General features: G+C 42.1%; 1 long non-coding RNA gene across 5 annotated transcripts in view; it reads left to right on the forward strand.

Annotated features, from left to right (window-relative positions):
• Positions 1 to 3876: 3876 nt before the first annotated feature.
• Positions 3877 to 19193, forward strand: part of LOC142475901 (uncharacterized) — a 76773-nt gene continuing 61456 nt past the window's right edge. For 4 of the 5 annotated variants that reach the window (XR_012791197.1, XR_012791196.1, XR_012791198.1 and 1 more), the window contains exons 1-2: positions 3877 to 4268; positions 7359 to 7500. This is a non-coding gene — a long non-coding RNA (uncharacterized LOC142475901). Of the gene's footprint in view, positions 4269 to 7358; positions 7501 to 8267; positions 10306 to 19193 lie in introns of those variants that run through there. The other variant, XR_012791200.1, reaches the window with a different exon arrangement.

Here is a 19193-nt window from a genome sequence, read left to right on the forward strand (position 1 = left end):
TCACTTTCAAAAAAGGTAATCAGAGGCTGCCTATATTTAAACAAAAAAAAGATTATTCTTTTTTAAAGTGTCGCTTGGAATTGCCTCTTTAAATGGAGAATATTCTGTTAGTTAAAAGGAAAACACAAATGGATATAATCCTGCATTAATCTTATTTGTAATTAACATAATTGAGTTAAAAAGCTTTAAAATATGTCTTAGTGTTTTAATAGTTCTAATTGCATAGAAGGGTTGGCGACAACAGAATTGTTGTTTGTATAATGTCCATTTTTTGTTAAAATGCGTTGCCTTCAAAATAATTTTTCAATAAAAAAATAAATATATAAAAAAATAAAGATGTACCTGTAGTATGACAATCACTATTATTGTGATTTCAAAGGCTGGTAATTGCTACGTTTGTATCGTTCTGTTCGGCCGCCTACAACGTTTTGCCTTCCTTGCAATGATGTGCAAAATGTTTACTGAAGTTTGCAAATCATGGCAACATTGTAACATTTTCTTCCACAAAACATGTTGCAAGAAATGAAAGCTCCGCATTAAAAGTGAACGTGTAAGGACACGGGGCCTTTATATCCCACTTTGCTGCCATTCAGACGAAACGTGGCGAAATTCTGGTGAAATTGGTGAAATTCTGAGAGTGTTTGAGTGAAACGGTTTAATAATAAGTTGTCATCCATATACACCGTTATATAACTCACCTCCCCGTAGAGTTCTACAACTAAACACTCATACAGGCGGTCCTCATCCAACGGAATCCGTTCTGGAAGTAGCGTTGGATAGTGAAGCCATTGTAAAGTGAGTCCCATGTTAATCAGTGGCGGTGAGAGTCGGATAACGCCTTCCGGCATCGCAAAACGGATATGTCATTCATTGTAAAGTGAAACGTTGGATAGCGAGGACTACCTGTACTCCCTAAATCCCTCACACTACGGTATATCTCAATTATGCTTCCACCACCAGGATTCCTTTAAGTACTTAACTTGAGACTGTGATGGTCCCCAAAAGAATTTATACAGTACTGTACGTTGAACACAAATCTCAAGAGAGCAAATACGGTAGTAAAATGTGTTTGAAAAGGAGATCAATAACTTCACAGGTCAACAGGTTGAATTAAAGCCCAAAGACAATAATTACTACATTTTTAATTTACTGCAATATAACAAAATGTGTTAAAATGCTTGTACAGAAAACGAGGTTACAGAATAACATACAGTAAATAAGATCAGATGGTGTATAAAATAAAAAGAAGTAAAACAGAAAGGGGCAAAGACATCAGGATGAAGAAAAGAAGATCAATACTTGTGGATTAAAGCAGCGAAATGTGAAACCTTATGCGTTTTTTTTTTAAATAAATAAATCCGTTCTGTAGTATTAGATGATAGTGACTATTTTTTTAATGACTTTTTTAATGAGTTTGAAAGTATCCTTTGATTTCTATAGCAAGGAGGCAAAGGTGCACAGCAACATGCAACATGCAACATGCAACATGCTGTGCACCTTTGCCTCCTGGCAGTTTCGTCTCTACTCTACAGCATTTCACGCGACCCACGTAACCCTGCACCTTGGATTTGCTTTACCCCCAGGGACAGGTAACGGGCAGTTGCCCTCAATTTGTTACCTTTGCCCTAATTTAGGGGATGTTTCATAGTTTTGAGGGATTTATGTATTATAACCAATTGTTGTGATAGTCCAAGGGACATCACTAGGTTATTTTGTCCCCTGGCTTTCATTTATGGACATTCATACTGGCTGATAGGTGCAGTGAGACTTTTGTGGTTTCAAAGACATTATGAACATTATTACTAGCAGTGCACACATTCATATTTGAGCACCACTGTTTCTTCTAATCTATGTACTGCATTTGATTTCTGTAGCAGGTTTTCCCCCACCTCCCCAGCAGTGTAAGATCTTTGTTACACTTTCATGTTTCTGATCATTTGTTGCCAATGTTTATTTATTTATTTATAAAATATTTTACCAGGAAGTAATACATTGAGAGTTACCTCTTGTTTTCAAGTATGTCCTGGGGGGACATGTTCCCAGCAGGTTGAGCTGTAAACAGTAAAAATAGACAATGTTACCTTAGTAATATCAGGATACATTGTAGCTGCTGAGTACTGAAAGGCAGCCATTAAATTAGGCACACAATCAGGACTTTTACAGATTTATAACAGGAGCACCCAACGATTGCCAGCTTAGGTAAGAATATAGAATTATACATTGTTATATGTTTTACATATGAAAAGAAGAAAACTCTTCAAGCAAATGAGGATACACTGTGTAAATCAAGTTGAGGACCCCTCATCACCAGACCATGGATGCCTTGGATTGACCATAGACCATCAAACCTTGAATTATAAATAGGCTATAAGATCTGGATCTATTTATGGTGTTGGTTGGTTGGTTTTCTTGGACCAGCTGGCCATTGGGCCATGGAATGTTTGTATTCAGTTTTTATTTTACTGTATTTTTCATAAAGGGTGTAAGTGATCATCATTTACTTAATAGTTTCATTAAGTGCCAATGTTGTCACCTAGGCTTTCATTGAAAAAGCACAGGTAGCCCGACTAACACTCAGTGGGTTAATTCAACCCTTGTTATTATGAATGACCTTTTGTGTGTATATGTATGTGTGTGTGTATATATACAGTATATACAATTCTGTACATACTGTACACTCATCAGCAGGACCAGCCTTTGTCGATCCAGTGCTGGATGAAGGTCTCCTCAAGGATTTTCCAGGTGAAGCAGTTGCAAGCCTCTCTTTTCCACGTTTCTCCAAAAAGTTTCTGATTTCATCCTCCCATCTTCCTTTTGGTCATCATTTTGGTCTTTTAACCTCTCTTGGATTTCAGTTGAGTACCATCGTTGTCCATCGTTGAATGCTTTAGCATTCATAAAGACATTCATGCTGCACGACCTCATGACCACTAGGTGTGAGGATCAGGCGCAAGCTCCGCTCCAGAGTTTGATTCTGACTTGCTGCAGGCTTCCTCATCAGCTACTGCTGTGTGCACTGGATTCACTTTAAGCCTCTGCTGACCAGCAGTTCCTTGATTGGCAGAATCACCCTTTATATGCTCAGCCTTTGCACCTGCAAATTGGCTGAGCATAATCGTTGTTTTGTGTGATGTGACGCTGTTATTTCCTGGCCTTATCTTGTCATCTTGTTTCCTTGCAGCTACACCAATACCCTTACTACGGATACTGACTTCCTGCCTGTCTCCAGCCCTCCAACTCTGCTATGGATACCACTACTTTGCCTTCTCCTACCTCGACCTCGGCTACGTGACCCCATCTACGTGACCCCTACTATTCTCACCTCTCCAACCCTGGCCCGGCTAACCACGATCACGCATCTGCATTCAGAACGCTACTTCGTGGCCCCCGGTCGGTGTATCTATATCCCCACCTTGGCCTCACGGTTCAGTCCAGTCTGCAGCGAGCACCCGTTACACTATGCTATTAAAGGGTTCATTAACTATATAATTTGAGAATATGCCAGGTGTATATATAGTTTAACAATATAGATGCAGTGCTATCTAGGTTCGTTTCCCAACCAGACCTTCCACTTTAAACACAATTACCTGATATAAGATATTATGTCTGACCTTGCATTATAGGTTTTGTATATTATGTACTGTTTCTTTATGTAACCCCCTGCTAAAACCAGGCCTTTTAGCATGCAGGCTAGGGCATCACTCTGACAGTGTAGGGGTTAAACCCATTACACATGGTCCTGCATGTGAGCTGGCTCAGAGATAGGATACAATGTTGCAGATCCCAGGCACAAGAGGCCTGACTCAGAGCTAGGAACGTTCTATTAGGCCATGTGACCGGTGGGGTGGCAGATTGCTACAGCATGGTTTCCACAGAGACAGAGAAGGGGAAAGGTTGACACTCCCCTGGATATAAGAGGTGGGGAACTACCCTAGAGAGAGAGGATACTGGGGCAGACTGTGCTACAGTAGGTGCCTGGTGCAACAGTGGTTTCCATGCTGCAGGGAGCAGGGCTATAGCCAGGTTTAAGTAGGGACCTGGGGCTAAGCCCACTCCACTCTTGTCCAGGGTTAAGTTGGGTCCTGGGAGGAACTGCAGGCAGAGAGAGAACTGCTGTAAGGGAGACAAGCTGAAAACCTGTCCTGTTATGCTGTGTCTGCTGACAATAAAGCAAGCATCCTGTTAAAAGTTCCTGGCGCCTTTTCTACTTATTCTACTCCTCACTACAGCCTTGGCCTGGATCCACTGGAGAAGCCCTGAGACCAAAGGTAAATCTGACTGAGCTACACTACGCTGAAGCAGGTAGAAATCCTGTTTGCCGTGCAAGAGAGAGACTGATTGCATGTACACCCTGTCTTCTGCAGCCTGGTGGTGGTAGGGGTGTTACATTTAGAAAATGTATTAACTCTTTGATTAGGTTTTCTACCTGTGTTAAGCAGTTTGTCATGTTCTCATTGCCTTTGAAATGTATATGTGACACTGTATAATATCCTTAAAAGGGTTTCTCTTTTTCAACTACCGCGCCGATCTGTCACAAGCACCCATCTAAAGTAAAGCAGAGTACGTACTCTGCCCCGTTAATAGTGATGTTACTTCCTGTCACGTGACACATCCCATCCGGTCCAGGACGCAGGAGACACCTGAAAGGCAACCGAAGCATCTATGCTGCCTGCATACACCTTAATCCAGACCACTAAACATCACGACTCTCTACCGAGTGTGGAGCATTCATCCACAGAATTGCTATGATGGCCAAAAAATAAGACTCTGAACAGATGTGCCATATTTGTGAAGGATCCCCCTCTACTTCCATATTTGTCATTCATGGGGCAGTCGTGACCATGTGATGGTCACCAATATAGTGGCACGGTCGCGATCCCTGAAGTACAGTGGCCCTCGAATTACGGCACTGCGAAGGTTAAACAAAACATGTGAACATTTTGGAAAGCAAATTTGAAGACATTTGCAAATCCCTATGTTATTGTTCACTGACTGCAAACCACAGCTAGTTCATGCTCTGTAAACGATGCATCAAATTGCAGCTGGTAGAGCACTGGGTGTCTGTCCTGCTCTAATTTTGCCATCAGATTGCCATGCTCTTGTGCAGTAGATAACACTCTATTCCCTATGCCGTGAAGCTGATTTTAGTGCAGAAGAAGAACAGGGAAGAGACTTTGTAGCACATTGACAAGAGCCATAGGGACTTATTCTATATACCCCGAAGTGGCTGCAATTTCTCAGTACTGTCTACCTAATTACAGTATGTACATTACCACGAACATTAAATCCTGTGAAAAATCTGTAATATTCTGTGTTATAATGCAATATTCTGCGTTATGAGGGGATGCAATACCGTTGGCTATGTACATGTATACATTAATAGAATGCGACATTGCCTGATTAGATGCCTGTTTGCCTACAGTACTTACTGTAAATGACAGAATGTTTAATTACTTATGGACTTTTACCAATTATACATGGTAGGCTGAAAACCTCCCTCAATGGAGGGAAAACTCTCTAAAATATACGCAGTGACATATTAACACTTGAAAACCTGATACAGTTGCACAGGTCGATAATTGCATGTTAAATATATACAGTTATTAATGTCGTGTTCAGTGAAGTATTCAGCAAACCCAAGCAGTCCCTCTAGCTGCTGTCACCCTCCTCCCTGTCTCTCCCTCTTCCTTTCTAATGATTACTCTCTTCCTGTGTCTCTGCCTGCCTCTTAATGCAGCAGTGCGCAAAGATATGGGGATTCTCTGCGGTGGGGGGGAGGGGGGCGTGGCGCTTACAGAGGCCCCGTGCGCTTCCCGGGGGGGGGTGGCGAAGGCCTCTGTAAGGTCCCTTACCTTGGTTCAGCCAGCTTCTGGCGACGCGTTAATGTATATTTTGTAAATACATTTCTTGTGGAAAAAAAATTATAGAATTTTTCTTCAATTTGTTTCATTCCTCTTTTTTTCCTCTTCATTCATCAAAATTATAATACATATAAATATATATATATAACATAGAAAAAGAACAAAAAGCACTCCGTAATAATAGTCACTGGTATGGGTGCAGATCCTATAATGAAGAATAAACAATACGATACCGTTTGGAAACGAAATCAGCAGGCAGCACTCCAGAATTGAACAAACAAGTGTATTGAAAATAAACACAAAACCAACGTTTCGGTCCATGAATGGGACCTTTGTCAAGGTGGCACCACCTTGACAAAGGTCCCCGTTTCGTGGACCGAAACGTTGGTTTTGTGTTTATTTTCAATACACTTGTTTGTTCAATTCTGGAGTGCTGCCTGCTGATTTCGTTTCCAAACGGTATCGTATTGCTTATATATATATATATGAAATATATTGATATGGGTAACCTTTTTCCCTCTAATTATGTAATTCTTAATAAAACAGAATCCATGCATGTATATTACCACAGATTCATGCTAAGATGTACATGTGTATAATTATGTAAGAGACGGCAATCACAAACAATTACATTCTAAAAATTTGTAATAAACTTTTTATTTTAGCCAATTTAAGATTATTTGTTATTTTCTTCTCAACCTTTTGGGTGGTGGGGTAGTAGAAAGTTATTGTCTGACGTGGATGTCCTGGATGTCCTCCTCTTGGTGGTCCCGTTTATAAGGGTGTAAACGTTGGGTTGGGTTGGGGCTTTTTGGGGGCAGTGGTGAATGTCGTAGCCATTGTATTTGCTGCCTCACTCTACAAGAGTAGATGTATTTCTATCTTGCACAGCAATTTGCTATTACACCTCAATTGCACCTGGACCCAGGCATATACATACCTGCTCTCACCCATGCCTCCCTGCCACCTCTTTCCCTGATAATTTCCCTATCTAGTTTAATACCGACCAACCATAAAACTCACCTCTCAAAAGAACCATCCCAATAACCTGTACTCACTCACTGCTACCGTCCCACACCCAGTCACTCCTACCAACCATTGTGGCCAAGCACTGCCATCTACTGCACTTATTCCCTCACCTGCAGTCTCTGTAAGTCTCCCAACATACCACTTCGATTGTAAGCTCTCCGGGGCAGGGATTTATTTTCCATTGTCTAACTTCGCTGCGCTTATTGTATTATAATTCCCTGTACTGTTTTGTCTTTATAAAGCACTGAGTACACTCTCGGCGCTATATAGATAAAGATATACATGCATAAATACAACGATCTGTTTGAGTAGTAATTTGTTTCCCACATGTACTTATTCATTGCTTTTGAATTCCTGTGCAAACCTCGTCTCTCCTTCTTGCTCCTCCTGTTGGGTGGATTGGGCAACCCTGCAGAAGAGGCGCTGCAATATGTTCGGAGTGTATTGTAACCATTTCTTCCATTGCAGGCTCATGCGACTCCTCAAACAGTGCAGGTGTCTCCAAGTCACCCAATAATAGAAGTGTGCCTGGTGCAGCTGGCAATACTGGGGTATGAACCTAAAGCAATAGTTCTCTTTGAAGATAAATACGCAAAGATCAGTGTTGGAAGTAAGAATTGTTTTCTTCTAATCAAAATGCATTGAGTAGACCATGAATAATTATTTCTAGTGTAAACGTATAATTTCATAATATCCACCTACTATTAAAAATGTATTTTATTAAGTCCTCCAATAAAGGACATGCATCATTTCATATTTTTTTTTAAGTTTTCCGTAAATTATATTCTTATTTACATGACACCTTATAAATCTATTTAGAAAATGATAAATACTGTAGATTATTTTTTGTGACAATAGTAGTCACATACAGTACGTTGGCAAAAAAAAAAAGTAACCTTATTTATCTTATTATTTCCTTTAATGTAAACTCATATGGTATTCCTATAACTTTTAACATTATACATTGTGGAAAAGTAGCTTGTACACCAAGGGGTTTCCGTGCCAATTGATCCACAGCTGCACAGTCGGTGGGAGTTTTCATGCAATTCTGCCCAGATATGCACTAGAACAGTTTCATGAATAATCCCCTGAATGGAAGCACATGTAACGGAACATGAATATTATCCCTCTGTGAAGACAATAGCTGGGATTCACTAAACAGTGATAGGGGAAATGACACCCTAATCTGGCAGTAACTGCCATTCAAATCTATAGCATTTACCACCAGATGTGGATGCAATACCCCTCAGTGCTACTTGATGACCACTAAAAAGTGGTACTAATTTACAGCAAAAAAAAAAAATAGATCATTTATTGTGATTTAATGATAATAGCATATACTGTATGACTAGCCTGCCTCCTCTTCTGACTCCACAGGACCAATCTTAGGGTCACCCTCCAGGTAGTGTATGGACTTCGAGGCTTGTGTCTCCTGGAGCCTCTCCTCTATCAGCGCCACTGATTATTCTAGGTGGGCCACCTTCGGTTTCAGTTACATGTCTTCTGGACACCACATATTTTTCCTTGACACTCAGTTTTGGATCTGAGAATATTGTTTTCCACTGTGTTCAGTCACTCTGAGACAACTGACACTAGCACAAACATTCTCTGAAATGTGATTTTTCTCGGACGTTATACACCTTACTGCGTGGTTTTCAAAGAGCTTGCTATATTTTGAAGCACTTTCTCCATAAGGATCTCATGCCCAGGAGCAGTAAATCACAAATTAGACACTACCAGTGCCACACATACATTGACCTGTATGCTCAACTTCAGGTGGAGGCTGTAGAGCCTCTGGAGTTAGAATGTCTCCTTTTGCGCCCTGCCACTGTAATTCCCACTCCAACCCCATCCATAACTCCCCAGGAACCTTCTTTGGGTCTTCTTTCCCTGGCCACCTTTAATCAACATGGACCTTCCTCACCTCCTTCCCACCTCTTTTCCCAACCTTCACACCTCCACCACCACTCCTTTCCCCTCTATCACTACTCACACTGTCACTCCAACCACCACTCCCAGAACCTGTCTCACTACTACCACTCCCAGCACTCCTCTGACCACCACTCCCAGAACTCCTGCAACCACTACCATCACTCCCAACACTCCTGTCACCACAACCACCACCACTCCCACGCCTCATCTCACCACGACCAGACCTCTTCTCACACACACTCCCAGCACTCCTATTTCCCCCAGACTCTCACTGTTCTGACTCGCACTCCCAGACCTCCTCTCATATGCCCTCCCACTCCTTTCCTCCTTGGTCACTCACACAAAAAACTCACAAATCATTAAAAAAATCTACAAACTGACAGTAACAAACACACACAGAAACTAACAGACTCCAACAACAAATGCTCACGCTGACAAAAAGACAAAGGCAATCTCACAGCTACTAGAATAGGCCCCTGTGATTCTGAGAGAGCGCAGAATGATTAAAAAAACATCTTATACACAACACAAACTAACATTGTACGTAATCAATAATATTTAGTGGCTTTTAAAATCTGTGTTTAACCCCATTTTGCTAATTATTGATTAGGTTTAAGGATTGAGCCTAGATGTATTTGCTTTACTCTCTGCAGGCATCTGTGAGAAACTGATTTAAGTGACAGTCTTGTGTTGAAATGCTAATTAGTCATGAAATATTTACAATACATTCACATAAATCATTAGATGAGCAAGTTCTATTTCTTTAGTTATCAATGTCCTAATGCTTTTTAACATCTTGCAATTTTACCATATTGACAGAGTGTAAAAGTAAACATAATAGATTTTACTTACAATAAATATAAGATACGTTCATTTGTAGCTGTTGCAAGAGTGGGTATTAATGAATCTCAAACACACACAGCCCCTGTAAGCTCAGAACCCAAATAAAACAGATCATATAGATTTGTGTCAAGGAGGGCTCTCGCATCTGGCACTCAAGTCTCCTCCTCACTTTTAAAGCTTTACACTCTTCTGCCCCTCCTTACATCTCAGCCCTAATTTCTCGCTATGCACCATCCCGACTTGCATTCTTCTCAAGGATGTCTTCTCTTTACCCCCTTTGTATCTAAAGCCCTCTCCCGCCTTAAACCTTTCTCACTGACTGCCCCGCACCTCTGGAATGCGCTTCCCCTCAATACCCGACTAGCACCCTCTCTATCCACCTTTAAGACCCACCTTAAGACACACTTGCTTAAAGAAGCATATGAGTAGCACCGTGGCTAATACTATACACATGATACATCAAGCTTGGCCCCTGCAGACGCACTTACCAGAATGCCCTCCCACTATCTCTGTATGTTCTTCCTACCTACCAATTAGATTGTAAGCTCCTCGGAGCAGGGACTATTCTTCCTAAATGTTTTATGTCTGAAGCACTTATTCCCATGACCTGTTAATTATATTATTTATTATTTATATGACTGTCGCGTATTACTACTGTGAAGCGCTATGTACATTAATGGCGCTATATAAATAAAGACATACAATACCTCCTATATACTGTATGTAACCCCACTTCTCCTGCTGTGTTACTAAAAAATACTCTAGGAATTAACCAATAAATAGAAAGTAAGCTCCACGAGTGATGACAGAGCAGGCGGTGTCATCAGAGGTATCTACAGATGCAGTCAGATCCATTGTCGCCCTGCCCCACACATGTGCTGGTGAACTACGGATCAAGGGCGACCTGATCACTGCCAAGTGCAGAGCAGGGGACAATTGCCCATCAGGGTCTCTGCTTCTGAATGGGACTCCCACTGTGTTAATGCTACCGGGCTTCATCAGCCTGGAAAAGCTGCGCAGTGAGAGGAGAGAGACGTGGTCCCTCTCCCTGCGCATCTCTAACAGGCGATCGCAATGTTTTTATTTTAATTACACAGTATTGAAGCAGGGGGTCTCCGGAGCTGAACTACATTAATTTCAGTCTGAAGGGGCCCTCTGCTTCCCGAGATACAGGCCCGGTATAGGGTGCCGGTATCTCCTGAGCGTTTAATTCACCCGTGTCACGGCCCACATGACCGGCACATTTAAATGTATAGGAGATAAAAGCACCACGTATATGGGGGCCTGTATTTCAGGAAGCAGGGAGTCATTGGGGCTGAAATTAATGTGGTTCAGCTCCGAAGACCCCCTGCTTCAATACTATCTGATTAAAATAATAATAAAAGTAGCTTTATTACCTTACTGGCTAGCCGCTAAGGTAATAAAGGGGTTAACCAGAAGTACCCGTTTTTTGAGGGTGAAGGGGTGGCTGAAGGGGATAGTTGTCCCAGGGTCGGTGCTTAGGCCTCCCAGAAGGGTTACTACATCTAAGGTAATTAAGCATTAATCCCATCTGCTACCCACCTTGGAGACCTAACCACCCACCTTTGTGTAAATTACACCATTTACCCATCCCCTCTACCCACAACAAACCCCACCCCCTTCCCTCCCCCACAGCAATGGTCAAATGCTCTAGTAGCCAAATATGGCTACTATCCCTTTTGCTCATTCAAACTACCCCCTTCACCCACCCTCTCAATACAATCAAATACATTACAATCAAAACAAACACTAGCCATTTAATCCACTATGGTTATCAAGGCGAGGGCACAGGTAGCCACATTGTCAATCAATGGGTGGCACCCAATATCCCACACCTCTACCCCCAACATCCCCCCGCCCCCCCAACCACCACATTCTAATGGGGCTAAAGCCCAATTGGCCATATTTAGATAATAGCGCTTTTGCCCATTTAAAAGCAATCAATAGTCAGCAATCCTATAGTAAATAAAAGTTGTACTTAGCCCTGCCAGGATGAAGGTTGTCCTCATGTTCGTCCTCATCTTCATTGGCACCAACATTAAAATAAAAAAAGTAGCTAATGGCCAGTAACCCCTTAATTATATTTGCGGTTAATAACTGCTAAGGTAATTAGGGGTTAACCCCTCCCACTACCCACCCAGGAGGCATAACCACCCTCCCAGGGGCAACGTCCCCCATACCTCACCCCTTCTACCCCATCACCACACACAAATAAGCAAAAGCACTAGTAGCCAAATATGCCCAACCGTGCTTTTGCCCAATTGTGATGCTTAAAAAAAAAATCACAATAAAACAAACATTAAAAGACAATAAAAAAAACAGAAGCATGGGAAAGGAGCATGGGATTCTGGGGGAGTTTAAGTCCTAGGATGGCTGTCAAAAATAAGCATCCCAGCTCAGAGATAGGAAGGCTTTCCCTATAGTATAGGGGTCAGGCCCCCCTTTTATTGTATTCTAAAACAGGGACAATACCCCATGAGTTATGATCCTTGGTATATGATCGTAAGTAAGTACAAGCATGTCCCACCAAAGGGAATGTAGACATGCCACCGTGGGCCATGTAAAGACCACCAAGGTGTCTGGGGATCAGCCCTACAAGCAGATCCCCATTCACAGTGTTCAGTATCCCTGAGGAAGTGGCAGTTCCCAAGTAGGGATGGAGCAGTAACAGTAAGGTTACACAAACAGGGGCAGGATCATAGCAGGGTACTCACAGTTAAACGGAATTCAGGCATATGAATAAATGGGGGGGGCTTGATGTGACCATGTTGGTGTTACCACAGGGAGAAGAAGAAGCACCTCCCATATGTGTTATGTGTCGGCACCTAGGGAAGATATTAATAATCATTGCTATCTGTATTGATGAAAACACGTTCAATCATGTAAATCTGTGAATGCTGTGAATGTTGTGACTGCAGTGTTCCCCAGCAAGGGGACACAAATAAAGATTTAATGTTGCTGTAGAAAAACACCTTGCGCCCAAATTTTCCTATGCTCAGCCAACCACTGGCAGCCCCTGAGACAAGGCAAATAAATATGGATGCCTGCTACACCACTGCACTGATGTAACCTCTTTAGGGAGCTGGGCAAGGAGGGTTACATATAGAACAAAAGACGAAGAGCCCCAGTGCTACATTCAACTTCACAAATTATGTAGCTAAATATCAATCTGTTTATCTTCTCAAAAACAAGGGTCATTTAGTTATGAGAGCTTTTTGCATGTGCAGCAGTGTTTAGACCTACGGAGGGGCCATACCGTGACAGGGTTGTAGGCTTAAGGTACTGTACTTTGGCTGGAGAGTTGAACTAAATGGCTCTTGCTTATGAGACAATAAACATATCAACATGTACCTATATACTGTAGCACTGGGCCTATTTGTCTTGTCTTCTATTAATGAATCACAAGCAGATCCATCTACCAGCACACACTAAAGATACATTGTATATATTTTGACACATTGCATCATTTCCTGCTCCGAACAGCATTATACAGTTTGAAGACCGGGCCACTGAGAGTTAGGGACAGTTAGACCTGTTGTCCCTGGCCTGGTGAGAGAAGCGTATCCAGCATGTCCAGCCAGTCCACAGCTGTCCAACCTCTGGGTATAGCACGACCCAGCACGTCCCCCAAAACTTTGTACCCTACCTGTGGATTACTTACCTGTTTCCCAAACCAGCTTCCCCCTCTGCTGAACAGTGACTGAACCAGAGACGGCAGTGTTCATATGCAAGGGCCCTGTGTGTAACCACCCTTGTATTAGAAGTTGTTCAAGGTTTTTACATCTTGCGCACATTGTTAAGTGGTTTATACCACTTCAGGCATCTCAGATTTTTTTAAGCAGGAGAAAAGGAGGTGCACAATTTGATAAGTATCATTGCAATATGCATTCAGTAACGCCTCCAGTTGATACTGTGCTATCACCCAAAGGGCAACATTGGAGCTAAGTACCTTGATAAATTAAGACTCCTAAATTGACAATGATGTTTTTTTGCAGAAATTCTTCTCTTAAGGGTCTTGATTCATAGATCCCCAAAAATGTAGCTCTTCTTAAACGGCAATAGATGATACAAGTACAACAAGGGAAACGTCTTGTATAGGTATGTCTTCACCGAAAATCTTGGGAGTGATTCAGGAAGTTGAACTCTGAAAACAAAAGAAAAGCACCCTGTAGCATGGGACTTACCCCTGTTTAAATAAAGCTGCCTCTAGTGGGCTGAAAATCCAGCAGAGAGCTGGTAAATTGCAGCTAGTCAATTAACCAGCTTCACCTGGGTAATCAGAGGAGGATAAAAAAAACACACGCTGCGACAGACCAAGAGACTACTTACCACAGTCAGAACCGTGCTGACAGAGGAGATACTGTCTTGAGCACAAAGGCTGTGCTGAGATCAAGACACCCGGACACAGGGACTGACATGAAGGGCCACCTGCTTAAGGTACTACTTGAGACTTTGGGGTGGTAGGCTGGTAAGTGGCTATTCCTCCTGGTCTTGCAGATAGGGACTGGGGAAGTAAGTTAGCCCTTACACAGGGATAGGTGTTTATTTATTTTGTACATATGTTTAGCCTTAAACTACTGTTTATAGGGACAGGCTGAATAAAGCCATGTTTTAATTTCACCAAAACTGTCTCCCGGTGTGATCCTCTGCACATGTCTCTTACACACCCATGGCAAGAAAGCCTTCCTGCTAAATGACTTCAGGTTACCTACTATTTTTATTTTTGTTTTTAGCTATTAATTTAGAAAATTAAATAAGCCCTTTTACTTCAAAATATACAGTATATGCAGACAAACCTGGGGAAAGAACGGAAATATAATTGTACTTGGCAAGTACAGTGTGGCAGGGCGGCCTGTGGCCGAGGTCAGACAATTGTCCACGTGTAGTTTCAGGTTAAAGCAAATGTTGAGTGGTTTTATTTCTCCACAGCATAACTGAACATGTGGGCTCACTGTCCCTTTAAGGCAACACAAAAGCAAAATAAAATCTACTCCACATTGGGAGAACTTACTAACAATCCAAGCCCTATCTACTAGGCTGGCTGGCTATGTCCAGTTATCAAACCTTTAACATACACCACAACAGTAAGGAAACAATATTAACAGTTCTTACTGTGGTTTAGAGAGAGTTGTGAATCCATCTGTATAGCAGCTTGTAGAATGAGACAGACACCTGCTTGCAAGCAATGGCTTCCTCATATCTCATGCTGGTTGTCAGGTGTGTCTGCTTACTTCCTGATTGCCCAGCTATTCTTCCTGGGTTAACCTTCTGAGTGCTGGATGAAGGACTCAGATATATATGTTTCCCAAGCATTACTAGCAGTACCTGACTTCACCCTGTCACATACAGATTTATAGCTGCTTCCATTTTGTAAACTAGTTGATTGCTGGTACACCATGCATTGACCAATGTGAGAAAGCATCCTTGATATAGTTGTATCACCGAGAAGCTTCCACATGTATCTTTGTTGGATGTTCTGTAGCAAAGTAAATATGAAGAAGAGACTTACAGTTAGTACAGTGTACCTCACATATAAGACACTTTGTAGCACTGGATTACACCTTACAGCCATTCAAATGAATATACGGTTTCTTCCAGTACCTGAAGGTGTTTAATGGCATAGCAATGCTTAGTGAATATTGCCCTTAATCCCCTTAAAAGTAAATACTTTAACTTTTTCTGTCCAGTGAAAACAATGATTATTTCTTCTTTTAATCTATAACACTACAATTATTTTTCTTATCGGTTAGTTATTGTTCTCCCGCCTTGGAGGTTTGATCTTTTGCCTTTATGAAAGGTGGTTTCCAGGCAAGCTCCAGCTGGTTGGTAGCAAGAACATAATTGAATAGGGGTACTAATTGGCTCACCAATAGCTTTGTGTGGCCTCCACTATTTATACATGCCATGACATGAAGGGTGTAGTTTAAATAATGCTAAAACATTTTTTTACTGTATTTATTGAGCAGTGCCGAATACGGTTTTAAAGAAAAATTCATTTGTGATTGCAATGGCTTATTGTTGGTTCTAGTTTTCTAGTTCACACACACTACAAAGCCAGCGACATTACAGTATCTTACAAGGTGATAACATTGACATAAATCTTTGCAACAAAGAAAAGTTTATATGCTCCATCTTCTTTGAGGTCAGGATGAGAACAACAGAGTTAAAAGAAAAAAGTCATACCAGCGAATATTTGTCATCAGTAACGCTTTGGTTTTAATTCACACATTGTTATTTGTGACAACTCTTATAATGGATACTTCATTCCATTAACATGTTTTCTTGTTGTGAAAATTCGGCATGACTGGACTAAGCCACTGCATTCTGCATAATCCACTTCTTTGTTACAGTACATGCTACAGAGAAGTAGATATGATCATTGGTTATGGTTTTTGATCTGCATGGTGCTGCACAGCAGCAAGAAACCAACCTGGTGTTGCTGTGCCTGGCTGGACAGAATAGAGCCATGTTACTGGAGGTGGTTAAGAGACTGGGTGAGGTTCTTCTAAGACCAAGCACTGTGAGCACTAACAACATGGATGAGTGTTATGTGATAAAAGCCAAAAATCCTTTTTTTTACAAAGGATGATATTGAGGCCTTCCTCCTTGCATTTGAGAGAACTGCTGCTAGGGAAACCAGACAGCAGAAACAATGGTCTGGTATACTCATGCTTTTTATGTGCGGTAGAGCTCAAAGGGCCTACCACGACCTTGATTTAGAAGATGCTGCAGAGTCTCCTCGGTGGAGTAACTGCAGCCAGAGGTTTTATGCATGGACATTACAGTAGGACTCCTCGTTCCCAAATGTTTGACCTTATTCATTTGACACGTAGTGGCAACAGTCCTGCCCACATTTTAGAGCTACTGCTAGTGGACCGATTTTCTTGCTTGCGAGAATGGATTGGACAAAATGCTCTTGACTCCTATCACTAGTTTGTGGCACTGGTAGAATCACAACGGGCCGCTGTCATGGACCCAGAATGAGGATTGGGACTACTGTAATAGACGAACTCCAATACTTAAGACGCGTAATATGGATGTTTTCTGCATTGCTGTAACAGGGAGAGCACATGAAGAACAGCATGAGCCCAGTGCACTAATCAAGGAAAAACCTGGTAACCATAATCAGAACTTGAAAAGAACATTGGTTTCCCTCAAGTTTTATAATTGCGGAGAATTGGACCATATACAGTAGCTGGTCAGTATCCCAATGAACCGGAGAATATGCAATTTGAGTTTGACCAACCTCGTGGAAGCGTTTGAAACATCACACTGATTCATCAGGACTAGCAAACTACATGGACAGAAAACCACTGCTCTTTTTGACTCTGGAAGTGCAGTCACTCTGCTTTCAGGAAGGCTAATTGGCCTTGATAAACAGGACCTAAATAAGAGAGTTGGAATAACCTGTGTGTATTGGACAGTGAACTTCTATCCCAGGAGAACGGCAATTATTGAAATACAGGTGGTCCTCGCTATCCGTGTTTTTGGTATCCATCGAACGGATTATCCGACGCATCATAATGCATTTGAGGAACGCATTATCCGATGTCGGAATGGATTATTCGACGCTCGCCACCGCAGATTAACATTGGATTCACAATTCGATGATTTGCTATCCGACGTCGGTTAGCGGAACAGATTTTGGTGGTTAACCAAGGACCTTCTGTAAAGGGAAAAAGAATAAAAGTTACAGTCCCCGTCATCTCCTGGCTACCCTATTCAGTCTAACTGAGAGGAAAATTCCCAGGATTTTATAAACTAGTTCAGACAGATTGAGAGATGAATGGTGACCACAAGGCAGAGCAATGGATTTCTAATGAGAAATTCATGTCTACATATCAATTTACAGATCCTGACTTGTTCTCAATGCCTGGGAAAGACAAACAAAATGAAACATGAAAGAAGAAAAGCCTAAAAATTGGTGTTTAAATAAAGGCTCAGGAGGAAACCTTAGCGGACAAGCAGACTGAATAGCAGGATTAACAGCCAGTGCAAGGAAATAATGTTATAGAGCCTGTAAATAACATGAGGTACAGGATAGCCCGATTGACTCGCAAAGTTCAAGAGTGTATAAAGAGGGCTCAAGAAAACCAACCAAGATATCATAATCAACATGCCAAAATACAGACGTTCCAGCCTGAAAATTGTGTTGTCTATAGCTGAGAACAAACTCCTTGCAGGTGGCAAGGACCATACGAGATCATTGAGGCAGTAGGGTAAGTAAACTACAACGTTAGACAATCTAAACTTCTTAAAGCCTTGGCTTGAAAGGTAAGTCTATATGGTTATGCTAATAACAAGTCTGTCGGATCTGACACCTGAACAAAATATTGAGGTCACCAAAATAATAGAAACCAACACCCGGTCACACCACAGGGATATACAGATGTAGCAAGACTTACTGTTTCCATGACCACATGAAACCAAGTACATTTCCCCAGTATTTATTTGCATGTCATGGCCCACGTAAACCGTGGAAGACCCACACCTCTGAAAAGAGGTTTTGCGGCTGCCATAGTACTTTGCAGTACTGATACTAGTGTGTCTTTAACCTGAATTCAATGCACAAGATTCCAAAGCTATTGCTACAGTAATTAACGTTATTTACAATACTGTGTAATGTAACCCACCCCTTATTCCCCTACTGACAGGATGGTCCCTGGTGGGTCTTGGACCCTGGTCTCTCTCACTCCCAGCCTGAAGTTATGCTGTTCTTCCACTTGGAATGCTGTTGCCTGTGGTTATTCCTGCAGAGATCGTTCTGAGGCTGATGATTGCCTCATTGCCGGCACCTGCATCCTATCTGCAGCCAGCCCTTATAAACCTTCCCTTACCATTCCTCCCTGACTGTTTATTCAGGTTTACGTAGTACTTAAGCTCACTCAACATCACGTTGCTATCACTCCCTATATGTGTTGTAGATCTAATTTGGACTTTACTACGTTGCTCCTCTGTTGTCCTTGAACTCAGCTTGTTTACTGACCACCAATACCTGCTTGCTGCTTGCCTCAAACCTTGGCCTGTCCCCTGAACATCATTAGCTATCTGCCACCTGACTTTTACCTCTGCCTGTCTTCTGACCATTGTTGCCAGACTCCATTTCCAGATGCAGCACTCCGTCTATACTACTGACACTGCTAAAATCACGAATGAAATTAATAAAGGATGAGGCCCTCTTCTGGGTAGCCCTCTCTTCTGCAGAAATAACTGTAGGAAAGGCAGGGAAGGGTAAGGAAAGGAGGCTCATGCTACAGTCTAAGGCCACATTTATAGTGGGCGCGTGCGATGGAGCGCATGGCGTCACGCCCATCTGTCGCTCGAGCGATTTGTGCTCATAGGGTTTGCACGACGGGGAGGCATCACCAGGACAGTTCGCCGTGATAGTCCTTTAACAAATCTGCCACGCAGTCGCGCGCACTGTGGACGGCCTCATAGAGAAAAGGTCTGTTGTTCGCGCCATGCGCACGCATGCGCCATCATGCCCACTATAAACGCGGCCTAATA

This window comes from Ascaphus truei, chromosome 2, assembly GCF_040206685.1.
Source record: "Ascaphus truei isolate aAscTru1 chromosome 2, aAscTru1.hap1, whole genome shotgun sequence".
Classification (NCBI taxonomy): Eukaryota; Metazoa; Chordata; class Amphibia; order Anura; family Ascaphidae; genus Ascaphus; species Ascaphus truei.